The sequence below is a fragment of the Macaca mulatta genome, chromosome 6, assembly GCF_049350105.2.
Source record: "Macaca mulatta isolate MMU2019108-1 chromosome 6, T2T-MMU8v2.0, whole genome shotgun sequence".
NCBI classification, from domain to species: Eukaryota; Metazoa; Chordata; class Mammalia; order Primates; family Cercopithecidae; genus Macaca; species Macaca mulatta.
In genome coordinates this window covers 68,143,321-68,156,766 of record NC_133411.1, presented here as the reverse complement: position 1 = coordinate 68,156,766, position 13,446 = coordinate 68,143,321, and the positions used below count along the sequence as shown (strand labels likewise).

The 13,446-nt window shown below is 35.7% G+C and overlaps 1 protein-coding gene and 1 non-coding gene across 4 annotated transcripts in view; both read left to right on the top strand.

Moving 5' to 3' along the window:
- Window positions 1-13,446, top strand: part of PDE4D (phosphodiesterase 4D) — a 1,577,486-nt gene that overhangs the window by 230,140 nt on the left and 1,333,900 nt on the right. The gene's annotated exons all lie outside the window — the stretch shown is intronic.
- Window positions 1,486-1,591, top strand: LOC114679099 (U6 spliceosomal RNA). The gene has a single exon (XR_003730783.1). It is a non-coding gene; the product is annotated as a U6 spliceosomal RNA (small nuclear RNA).

The window sequence follows — 13,446 nt, the reverse complement described above, 5'->3', positions numbered from 1 at the left end:
ATTTCTCTGGACTCTCCTCTGGGAATGCTGATGAGCTATATGTTAGCTCCCTAGTCTTTCTTTTTCAATTCTTTCTTCTTCTCTGTCATACTTTTCTTTTCCTGTCTCCCTGTGAAGGCTTATAGAACTGTTAAATAGTGCTTCAACCCACTGTCTTCAGTATCAATTAATTATTCTACTTTGCTTTTAGTTTCTATGTAATCATCCTTTAAAAAAAATTCTCTCTCCCTTTTCATTTTACCCATTGTCCACTGCCTTGTTTAACCTGCCTGGAATCCTCTTCATTTCATCCTGTTTTCTTTTCATAGAGGCCAATCTCTTGGTTCTTTATTAAGGATACCAAGTAGTCTTCTAAGTTTTTCTTTTGAATTCTGCAGTAAATATTTTTCAGAGGTTTGTTCTGAATTTTTAGAGCACTGTTCTCTTTCCCCTGTTCTGTGTTATTTTTTTTTTGTGTGTGTGTATCTATATCTATATCTCTCCCAACTAAAATAACTAGAGAATCAAATATATATGTTTTATAATATATAATAAATATTATATATATTAAATATATAATATATAATAAATATATATTAAATATATAATATATAATAAATATATATATTAAATATATAATATATGTGTTTTATAATATATATATATTTTACACAATTTTAAGTAAAGCCACAAAGATACCCAAATTGAGGTTTTTTTGGTCCAGCTCTTTTTCTATTACAATGGTGGTGAAAACTTCAACATCCAGTTTACAGTTAAATGAACATTGTTGGCCGGGCGCGGTGGCTCAAGCCTGTAATCCCAGCACTTTGGGAGGCCGAGACGGGCGGATCACGAGGTCAGAAGATCGAGACCATCCTGGTTAACACGGTGAAACCTCGTCTCTACTAAAAAAAATACAAAAAACTAGCCGGGCGAGGTGGCGGGCGCCTGTAGTCCCAGCTGAGGCAGGAGAATGGCGTAAACCCGGGAGGCGGAGCTTGCAGTGAGCTGAGATCCGGCCACTGCACTCCAGCCTGGGCGACAGAGCGAGACTCCGTCTCCAAAAAAAAAAAAAAAAAAAAAAAAAAAAAAAAAATAAATAAATAAATAAATGAACATTGTTGGGTTTAGTTGCCATTTCAATGACCATTTTCTGGTAATTTTTATTTAAAGTATCTCCTCTCAGTTAGCTTTTGATCTTTCAGCTCCTGCAGCCTGATTCTTTGATACCATAAGAAGTTATACATGGCATCTCTAATTCCCAACCTATCAGGATTGCTTCTCTGTGCTCTGTTCACCTTTTCTCCCCATTTCATCAACCAAAGGCTCTATTTCTGCAGACTAAGCCTTTTGGAACATGTGGCATTACGGGCCTCTCTCCCCTACTTTCTGGTCACTTTTTTTCTTAAAAATGCTGGAATGGTGGGAGAAAGAGCATTTGCCTCTAAGTAAAATTCCCCAAACCAAGAACTCTGGGTCCCTTTTATCCAGTAAAGAAAAGAAGGAGTGCTTGCTTTGGCAGCACATATACTAAAATTGGAACAATACAAACAACATTAGCATGGCCCCACACCAGGATTACATGCAAGTTCCTGAAGCGTTCCATATTTTTTTACATAACAGTAAAGGGTTCGAATCAACAAGAAGAGATAACTATCCCAAATATATATGTACCCCATGCAGGAGCACCCAGATTCATAAAGCAAGTTCTTAGAGATCTACAAAGAGACAGACTCCCACACAATAATAGTAGAAAACTTTAACACCTCACTGACAATATTAGACAGATCATTGAGACAGAAAATTAACAAAGATATTCAGAACCTGAACTCAGCTCTGGATCAAGCAGACCTGATACATATCTATAGTATCTCCACTAAAAATTCTCCACTAAAAACAACAGAATATACATTCTTTCATTGCCATACAGCACTGACTCTAAAATTAATCACAACCAGAAGTAAAACATGCCTCAGCAAATGCAAAAGAACTGAAATCATAACAGTCTGTCAGATCACACCACAATCAAATTAGAACTCAAGATTAAGAAATCCAAACATAACCACATAATTACATGGCAATTGAACAACCTGCTCTTGAATGACTCTTGGGTAAATAATGAAATTAAGGTAGAAATCAAGAAGTTCTTTGAAACTAATGAGAATACAGAGACAACATACCAGAATCTCTGGGCTGTAGCTAAAGTGGTGTTAAGAAGGAAATTTAGGCTGGGCACAGTGGTTCATGCATGTAATCCCAGCACTTTGGGAGGCCAAAGGGAGGGGATCATTTGAGGTCAGGAGTTCGAGGCCAGCCTGGCCAACATAGTTAAACCCTGTCTCTACTAAAAATACAAAAAGCAGCTGGGTGTGTGGCATGCATCTGTAGTCCCAGCCTCTTGGGAGCCTGAGGCAGGACAATCTCTTGAACCTGGGAGGCGGAGGTTGGAGTGAGCAAGATTGCGCCACTGCACTCCAGCCTGGGTGACAGAGTGAGACCCATTTAAAAAAAAAATAATAATAATAAGTAGAAATTTATAGCACTAAATTCCCACATCAAAAAGCTGGAAACATTTCAAATTAACAATCTAACATCACAACTAAAGGAACTAGAGAATCAAGAGCAAACAAAATCCTAAGCTAGCAGAAGACAAGAATAACCAAGATCAGTGTTGAATTGAAGGAGATAGAGACACAAAAAATCCTTCAAAATGTCAACAAATCCAGGAGCTGTTGTTTTGAAAAAAAATAATAAATAGACTGCTAGCAAGACTAAAAAAGAATAAAAGAGAGAAGGATCAAATAAACACAATTAGGAATGATAAGGAGGATATCACCACTGACTCCACAGAAATTCAAATAACCGTCAGAGAATACTTTAAACACCTCTATGTACATATATTAGAAAACCTAGAAGAAATGGGTAAATTCCTGGACACATACATCTTCCCAAGACTGAACCAGGAAGAAATTGAATCCCTGAACAGATCAATAACAAGTTCTGAAATTGAGACAGTAGTAAGTAACCTACTGACCAAAAAAAGCCCAGGACTAGAAGGATTCACAGCTGAATTCTACCAGAGGTACAAAGAAGAGCTAGTACTATTTCTGCTGAAACTATTCCAAAAAATTGAATAGGAAGGACTCCTCCCTAACTCATTCTATGAGGCCGGCATCATCCTGATACCAAAACCTGGCAGATATATAACAAAAAAAGAAAACTTCAGGCCAATATTCTTGATGAACATTGATGCAAAAGTCCTCAATAAAATACTGACAAAACAAATCCAGCAGCACATCAAAAAGCTTATCAACTATGATCAAGTTGGCTTCATCTCTGGGATGCAAGGTTGTATCAACATATGCAAATTAATAAATGTTATTTATCATATAAAAAACTAAAGACAAAACCACATGATTATCTCAATAGATGCAGAAAAGGCCTTTGATAAAGTTCAACATCCATTCATGTTAAAGACTCTCAATAAACTAGATATTGAATGAACATACCTCAAAATGATAAGAGCCATATATGACAAACCCACAGCCAATATCATACTGAATGGGCACAAAACAAGGATGCGCTCTGTCACCACTCCTATTCAACATAGTATTGGATGTTCTGGCCAGGACAATCAGGCAAGAGACAGAAATAAATAGGAAGAGAGGAAGTCCAATTATCTTTGTTTGCAGATGACATGATCCTATATCTAGAAAACCGATAGTTTCAGCCCAAAAGCTTCTTAATCAGATATGCAACTTCAGCAGTCAGGATACAAAATCAATGTGCAAAAATTGCTGGTATTCCTATACACCAACAACAGGTAAGCAGAGAGCCAAATCATGAATGAACTCTCATGCACAATTACTACAGAAATAATAAAATAGGAATACAGCTAACAAGGTAAGTGAAGGACCTCTTCAAGGAGAACTACAAACCAGTGCTCAAAGAAATCAGAGATAACACAAATGGAACAACATTTCATGCTCATGGATGGGAAGAATCAATATTGTGAAAATGGTCATACTGAATAAAGTAATTTATATATTCAATGCTATTCCCACGAAACTACCATTGACGTTCTTCACAGAATTAGAAGAAACTATTTTAAAATTCGTTTGCAACCAAAAAAGAGCCCAAATTGCCAAGACAAGCCTAAGCAAAAAGAACAAAGCTGGAGGCATCATGCTACCTGACTTCAAAATATACTACAAGGCTACAGTAGCCAAAACAGCATGGCATTGGTATAAGAACAGACACAGAGGGCCAGGCACAGTAGCTCATGCCTGTAATCTCAGCACTTTGTGAGGCCAAGGCAGGCAGATCACGAGGTCAGGAGCTTGAGACCAGCCTGACCAACATGGTGAAACCCCGTCTCTACTAAAAATACAAAAATTAGCCAGGCATGGTGGCATGCACCTGTAATCTCTGCTACTCAGGAGGCTGAGCCAGAAGAATTGCTTGAACCTAGGAAGCAGAGGTTGCAGAGCTGAGATCATGCCACTGCACTCCAGCCTGGGCAACAGAGTGAGACTCCATCTCACAAAAAAACAAGAAAGAAAGAAAAAAAAAAAAAGAACAGACACATAGACCAATGGAAGAGAATAGAGAACTCAGAAATAATACCACACACCTACAACATCTGATCCTTGACAAATCTGACAGAAACAAGCAATGAGAAAAAGGATTCCCTACTAAATTAAATGGTGCTGGGAGAATGGGCTAGTCATATGCAGAAAATTGAAATTTGACCCCTTCCTTACACCATATACAAAAATTAACTCAGGTTGAATTAAAGACTTAAATGTAAAACCTAAGACCATAAAAACCCTAGAAGAAAATCTAGGCATTACCATTCAGGATATAGGTACAGGCATAGATTTCATGATGAAAATGCCAAAAACAATTGCAACAACAGTAAAAATTGGCATATGGGATCTAATTAAACTAAAGAGCCCCTGCACAGAAAAAGAAAAAAAAAAAACTATCAGAGTGAACAGACAACCTACAGAATAGGAGAAAATTTTTGTAATCTGGCCGTCTGACAAAAGTCTAATATCCAGAGTGTACAAAGAACTTAAACAGATTTACAAGAAATAAACCAATGACCCAATTAAAAAGTGGGCAAAGGACATGAACAGACACTTGGCAAAAGAAAACATTCATGCAGCAAACAAGTGTCTGAAAAACAGCTCATCACATCATTAGAGAAATGCAAATCAAAACCACGATGAGATACTATCTCACACCAGTCAGGACGGCTGTGATTAAAAATCAGAAAGCAACAGATACTGGTAAGGTTGTAGAGAAAAAGGAATGCTTTTACACTGTTGGAGTGTAAATTAGTTCAACCATTTTGGAAGACAGTGTGGCAATTCCTTGAAGACCTCGAGGCAGAAATACTATTTGACCCAGCAATCCCATTACTGGGTATACACCTAAAGGAATATAAATCATTATATTATAAAGATACATGCATGTGTATGTTCACTGCAGCACTATTTACAAAAGTAAAGACATGGAATCAACTTAAATGCCCACCAATGATAGACTGGATAAAGAAAATGTGGTACATATACACCATGGAATACTATGCAGCCATTAAAAAGGTCAAGTTCATGTCCTTTGCAGCGACACGGTTGGAGTTGGAAGCCACTATCCTCAGCAAACTAACGCAGGAATGGAAAACCAAACACCACATGTTCTTACTTATAAGTGGGGACTGTATGATGAGAACACATGGACACATGGGGGAACACCACACACTGGGACCTGTGGGGGTGGAATGGTTTGTAGGGAGGGATGGTATCAGGAAGAATAGGTAATATGTAGTAGGCTTAATACCTAGGTGGTGAGATGATCTGTGCAGCAACCACCATGGCACATGTTTACCTACGTAACAAACCTGCACATCCTGCACATGTACCCTTGAACTTAAAAGTTGAAGGAAAAAACTAAAGAAGGGTATGTTCTTAGTTTTCTATGTCTACAAGCCAGTCAATTGGAAATGAAAGCTGGGTATGCCATTGAATAACTAAATTCCCTTTAGGATTTCAAAGTTAGAGCCTATCTTTCTCTTATAGATTATGGAATTCATTATCCGTTAGTTTTGGTTTTAAAGGCTGTCTTCAATGGCTTTAGTGATAAGTTGGTAACAGCAACATTACATGATGTTAGCCAGAAGCTATTTTGAACCTGAAATTCCTATCAGAAGGTTGAAGAAAACCCAATTTTACTTTTATTTAGAGCTTATGTGCTAATCATTTAATTTTTAAATTAAATGATTTAATTTAAATCTGACTCTACTTGGAATGAAGACACAATCCTGTAGTTAATATCGAAGTATGAATTTTCAATTGTTTTCTTTCTTCCTTTTTTTTTTTTGAGGTAAGAATGCCTCAAAAGAATAAGTGAAACAGAGACTTAAAAGTTCCATGGTGACTGTTGAAATATAACAGAAATTGCACTGTGTTTGAATTTACTGTGATATATTCCTAATGTCTTATATTTGGTATGTTTCTCTTGTTGTTACTGCTGACACAAACCAAAGAAACAAGAATTTCTTTTATGCCACTGATTTACAAAGGTCATATAGAAAATGAAGGGTCAGATAATGGATGCTAATCATCCTCATTGATGGATACATTGACAGGAAAACATAATTGAATTGCATATATTAGTGGAAGATAACAAACCATTTAACAAATTGTTCTTAATAGAGAAAAAAGTGATAGGAGAGCTAAAATTGATGTGAAAAACACAGGAGGAAGTTAAGGGATTAGAGTGGGAGGGAAATTAGTGAGTACCTATTTGTGTGCATGATTGCATTTTTGAAATAATTAGTTGCCTAATTGTGTATCCAGATGTAGTAATTGTTGTTCCATAGTCATGATTTAAGTATTCTCTGTGTGTAATTTTCATTTGTATACAATTTTTTCAGAATCAAATTGCAGAGGAATATATTTGTTTGAAATTGCTCTAGGGATGTGTTTATAACCCATTTTGGAAAGAGTGGAAAGATTTTTTTCTCTTCCAAATGGTTGTGAAGGTGGATAACTTCTCTGATCTTTTAGTAAACATTTTTATATTAGTTGAATGGTATGCAGTTAGTCATAAACAGGAGAGACTGAGGAAAAATAACATGCTTAATGCAAATAAATTTTCTGTACCTGATAAGTGAATTGGAATTTTTTCCTGTAATATTTTTTAAAATTTTTTTCTGGTAGATGCTTGTTGACTTAAAGTAAGATAAAAAAGAATTGTCAAACTATATATAAATCACAGCAAAATGATGATGAATTCATAGTTTTTGCTCAAGTAGAGGGATTATCTGGAATGAAAGTACAAAAAGAATTTGATAATTTGGAAGTACATTAATTTGAATGTACATTTGAACTAGCTAAAAATTCTACTCTACAGCTGACTGCACTGGCAGTTTATTAATCACATCCATAAACATGAGTCATCTACAATTGGAGTGGGCCTCACACTTGGAACATCTTGAAGATGTTTCTTCTTTGGCTGTGCTAAATTAAGCATGCATAGAAGTTATATTGTGTTAAAATTTCCACAATGAAATCTTATTGGCACTTCCTGTGTAAGTGGCTGGGAATAGAAATTCTCATTTATGAATAAAAACACTTTGCCTTTTTATTTGGAGGTGAACCTACTAACCTTTGATTATAGAATAATACCAGCAATTTTATTATAAAGTGTATTTCAGTAATTGGAACTGTGTTTTTATTATACAATTGGATAGAATGTATAATAAAATGAAATGAAAGAAATTTCATCAGAAGATTGAGTTAAAAAGGTTTTGGTGATGAAATTGAGATGATGTCCAGATTTATAGTATATTTGGTAACCATAACATACTTCTTGATATATTGATTTCCATATAAATGCTTATTTCTTCAAACACTTTAAATTTCATAGTATTTTCTCCCTTCTGTTATTAAGCAGTTCTATTCATAGTAGATCTTAGAAAATTATCCAGTGATTAATATTTCTCCATATTTGTAGCTTTCATTACTTTATATTTCTGTTTTTGCCTAGGCTCCTTGTTACAAGCCTGTTCTAATGTTACAAAACTTGGCAAACCTTACCCAAGAAGGGTAAAGTTTAGTATCTATGAATTTTGAAAATACTTGATGAGAGAAGTTGCTTTTAAATTATTTTGAATTTTATTAATACCAAAAATATTTGAAAAAGAGGAGCACGTACATTTTTCCGATATTCAAAATTCATTCAATATACAAATAAACCTTTTTTAAAATTGTACTTTAAGTTCTGGGATACGTACGCAGAACGTGCAGGCTTGTTACATAGGTATACATGTGCCATGGTGGTTTGCTGCACCCATCAACCCATCATTTACATTAGGTATTTCTCTTAATGCCATCCCTCCCCTTGCCCCCCACCTCCCGACAGTCCCTGGTGTGTGATGTTCCCCTCCCTGTGCCCATATGTTCTCACTTTTCAACTCCCACTTATGACCGAGAACATGTGGTGTTTGGTTTTCTGTTGCTGTGTTAGTTTGCTGAGAATGATGGTTTCCAGTTTCATACATGTCCCTGCAAAGGACATGAAATTCTTTTTTATGGTGGCGTAGTATTCCATGGTATATATGCCACATTTTCTTTATCCAGTCTAATACTGATGGGCATTTGGGATGGTTCCAAATCTTTGCAAGTTGTGAAAAGTGCTGCAATAAACATAATGCGTGCATGTGTCTTTTGCAATAGCATGAGGGAAGGAGACTGGAAAACATTGACTCATTGTACAATTCAAATATGCCAACTTTGTCAAATTTTATTACAATTGGAAAGCACTTATGGTATTTATTAGAAAGAAAGTGTGTGTGCATGCGTATGTGTGTGAAAACATGGCTCTTTTAAGAAGCAGGCTTACCCAGTCATTTTTTTTGAATAATAGCTGCATTTGGGGTAAGAAAGTACCTCAAAACATTGTCTCTAATTGTACAGGAAAAACAAAACAAATAAAGGAGATGAAGACTAGGCTGCTGTCATTCTGTGCCATCTCTGACATCTATCGAAAGCCTAGAGGCCCAAGAATACTTCCTCTCCATGGTGCTATTGCAGTATCTTCAGGGTCCTGAGTCTGAATGTTCCTATTTTATGTGAGCATTGCACCCAGAAGAATGGGTCAGAGCCTCTCCTATGGTCTGAATGTTTGTGTCCCTCCAAAATTCATGTGTTTAAGTCCTCACCTCCAAGGTGATTGTACTAGGAGTTGAGGGCTCTAGGGAGTGTTTAGGTGATTCTCATGAATAGGACTGGTGCTCTTATAAAAGAGGCCCTAGGGATCTCAGTTAACTCTTCCACCATGTGACGACACCATGAGAAGGTGCCATCTATGAGGAAGCTGGCCCTTATTAGACATCAAATTTGCTAGTTCCTTGATCTTGGACTTCCCAGTCTCCAGAATTGTGAGAAATAAATTACTACTGTTTATAAGCCATTGTGTTTGTGGCATTTTGTTTATAGCAGCCCAGGTGGACTAAGACAGCCTTTTAATAGGCAAGGAGATCTAAAGAAATAGGTGAACCAAGCAAGTCAGTCTGCAGCTCAGAAAATGCAAGTCCCCATTCAGGCAGCTGCCTGATGACGTTAGCTGTAATCTCCTGTGCTTGTGCCTGACTTACTGCCTCAGTTTAGCGTAGTGGTTCTCAAATGGGGGCAACTTTGACCATAGGGACATTAGGCAACGTCTGGAGACATTGTCATAGCTAGAAGAAGGGTGCTACTGCCATCTAGTTGGTAGAAGCCAGGGTTGCTGCTAAACATCCTACAGTGCACAGGACAGCACCTACTCCCATCCCAGCAAAGAGTCATCTGTAGGAATATTTGATAAAAGCCATCTACATAAAAGCCCAACAGCTCACATCATAATTAAAGATGAAAGACTGCTTTTCCTATAAGATTGGGAACAAGGTAGTAATGTCTGTTCTCACATCTCTATTCAACATTTTACTGAAGGTCTTAGCAACAGTGCAAGAAGAATAATTAAAATGCATACAGTTTGCAGAGCAAGAAGTAAAGCAGATTTTATTCATGGATGACATAAATAGGTACTTAAATAACCATAAGGAATAGCTTCCAAAAAAGGGACTTAAACTAATAAATGAGTTTAGAAAGGTCTCAGTATCTCAGTCAATACAAATTTAATCATGTTTATAAATACAATGGACAATTAAAACTAAATATTTAAAAATTTCATTTATTATAATGCCAGAAAATAGAAAATACTTGGTAGTAAATTTAATGAAATATGTGCACAATTCTTACACTGAAAACTACAATTTACCAAGAGAAATTTAAGACTTAAATAAATGGAGAGATACACTTTGCTCATTGATCAGAAGACTCAATAACAATTTAGGATATTAATTTTCCCTGAACTAATCTATATGTTCAAATTTATCTTAATCTTCATCACGGTGGCTTTTATTTTATAAGAATTGACAAGCTTATTCTAAAATTTATATGGGAGAGTAAAGAAGGTAGAATAGTCAGAATAATCTTGAAAAAGTACAGCAATTGTACCTCACTCTACATTTCCTATAAAAATACAGTTGTATTAAAGATTATGAGGTTTTGACATAAGGATACACAAATAAATGACGGAAATAAAAGAGTCCGGAAATAGACACACATTTATACAGTAAATTGATGTTTTTCAAGACACCAAAGCAATTAAATAAAGGAATGGAGAGTCTTATTTACAAATGAAATTGGAATAAATTGATATCCATATTGGAAAAAATAAATTTTCATTCTCTAAATTCACACCTCAGACAAAAATTAATTCAAGATGGATTGGAGACCTAAAAGCAAAGGGTAAAACTCTGATACTTCAAGAACCGAACATGACAGGATTCAGATAATAATAACCCTCAAAATTGGTAAATTAGACTGCTCATCAAAAGACATAATTAAGTAAATGAGTAAGGAAGCAACTAACAGGAGAAAGATATTTGTAAAACATATCTGACAAAGGACTTTAATCAATATCACATAAAGCACATCTACATTAATAAGATAAAGACCAAAGAAAATAGCTCAATAAAAATGAGCAAAGCATTTCAAGGGACACTTTATAAAAGTAAATATACAAATGGCCAATGAACACAGTAAAGAGTGCTCCACATCTTTAGGCTTCAGAGAAATGCATTTACAACCACAAAGTGATACCACCACATACCCACTGGAATGGACAAAATTAAAAAGGTTGAAAACACCAAATACTGGTGAGGAGTTAGAACCACTGAATTCTTACACTTGTTGATAGGAAAATTAAATGTTGTAACTACTTTGAAAAAATGTTTTGCAGATAATAAAATGTTACTTTCACCTACACTTTGACCCAGGAATTCCACTTGTATAATTTACCCAGAAGCAAATTTTATGTTACACATAACAAATTGTATTATACATAAATACTTGCTGAAATATTCATAAACCCATATATTCATAAACCCACATATTAATCAAAAGGAGAATCAGTAAACAAATTTTGTCACAGTTATACAATGGAATATTACTCAGCAACAAAAATGAATGAACTACTGATACCTGCAACTAAATGAGTGACTCTCAAAGATGAAACGCTGAGTGAAGGAATCGAGACAAAAAAGGAATACATCTGGTATCTGGTATGATTCCATTTCTAGAAAGTTGTAGAACAAAACTAAGGTTAGAGAAAGGTGATTGCCTCTGAGATGGAAGACTGACCAGAAAGAGAGATGAAAGAACTTTCTAGGGAGATGGAAATGTTCTGTATCTTAAGGATGTGGGTTACATCTTTTTTTTTTTTTTTTTTTTTTTGAGACGGAGTCTGGGTCTGTTGCCCAGGCTGGAGTGCAACGGCACCATTTCGGCTCACTGCAAGCTCCGCCTCCCAGGTTCAAGCGATTCTTCTCCCTCAGCCTCCCGGGTAGCTCGGACTACAGGCACCTGCTACTACGCTCGGCTAATTTTTTGTATTTTTAGTAGAGACGGGGTTTCACCGTGTTAGCCAGGATGGTCTTGATCTCCTGACCTCGTGATCCGCCTCCCAAAGTGTTGGGATTACAGGCGTGAGCCACTGCGCCCGGCCAGGTTACATCTTTTTAAGTATTTTAAGTAAATTGGTAGTCAGTGTTCAGGAATCCTTCTAATCACTCTTCAACAGGGATGGCTTATGAAACAGTTCATCAGTTTTTTTTTTTTTTTTTTTCTCATAAGGGGAGGCTGAGGCAGGAGAATTGCTTGAACCTTGGGGCAGAGGTTTCAGTGAGCCGAGATCATGACACTTCACTCCAACCTGGGTGAAAGAGTGAAACGCCGTCTCAAAAAAAAAAAAAAAAAAAAAAAAAAGGAATTTACACTCTTGAAAATAAATATTTCATAAGGAAACTTTAGAGTTTTCCAATATATATGATCAAACAAGGACCTATTATCATTTTGGACCATGTCATAATAGAGAGGAGATAGTTCAAAATTAAGTCATATGTTCCAACAACACCATGATTATGGAAACTAGTCTCAGAATTGAGAGTAAAGCTTTTTTGTTTTTACTGGTATCAATAAATGGTATTACTCAATTCATTGACAGTACTAGTCTTTGCAGTATCTTTTGTTGGGGAATGGGGAGAGGGCCTGTTCATCTAATTAAAAACACATCTACATTTTAGGAATAAAATATTTTACATATACTTTTTGTTATTAAATCTGCAAACTCTAGAATTGGAAGAAATAGCTTTCATAACTCTTCACAGCAAAAGTTATGAATGTTTGATAGAATTAATTTAAACATTCAGTAGAATTAGACTTGTTTGGAAGGACTGTAGGATCTTTGGCAAGAAGTGTGTTTTATGTCGTTTCAGATGTATACCATTTTCTCTTAAGGTTTACAAGTTAATCAATAAAGATTCTTGGCAGAGCTAAGTACAAAAGAACAATTTGTATTTAGCATACCAAATGGATCTAAGTCTTAAGTGTTATTTGATGTCTTGAAATGTTTGGCTTTCAACTTCGTTTAAATGAATAGTGTGTATACAGTGAAGATAGGCGTTAGCCATGCCTAGACCCTCTGGATTCTCTCATAATCCTCAGTTATTGTAAACCAAATTTAGTAAATCCAAAAGGATACTTTGTTTTGCCTGCATGGTATTATTGGAAAACAGTAAAAATTTTATTCTTTAAATAATGTGTTTTTCTATTAAGAAAAATAATGTCTATCTTTATAGAGAGAGTTATTTCAAAATATAGTTTTCAATATGCACTTGTGGGTATGAACATAAACAAACACGTGCACACACACAGAGTTTGACATCATATCTAAAATGTTGAACCCTACTTTTCTACTTAACAGGAATGTTTCCCTATGTAACGAAAAAGTCTGTATAATGTGTCTGTATTATGTGTATTATACGAATTATATATCCTGATTTACTTAACCATTCTT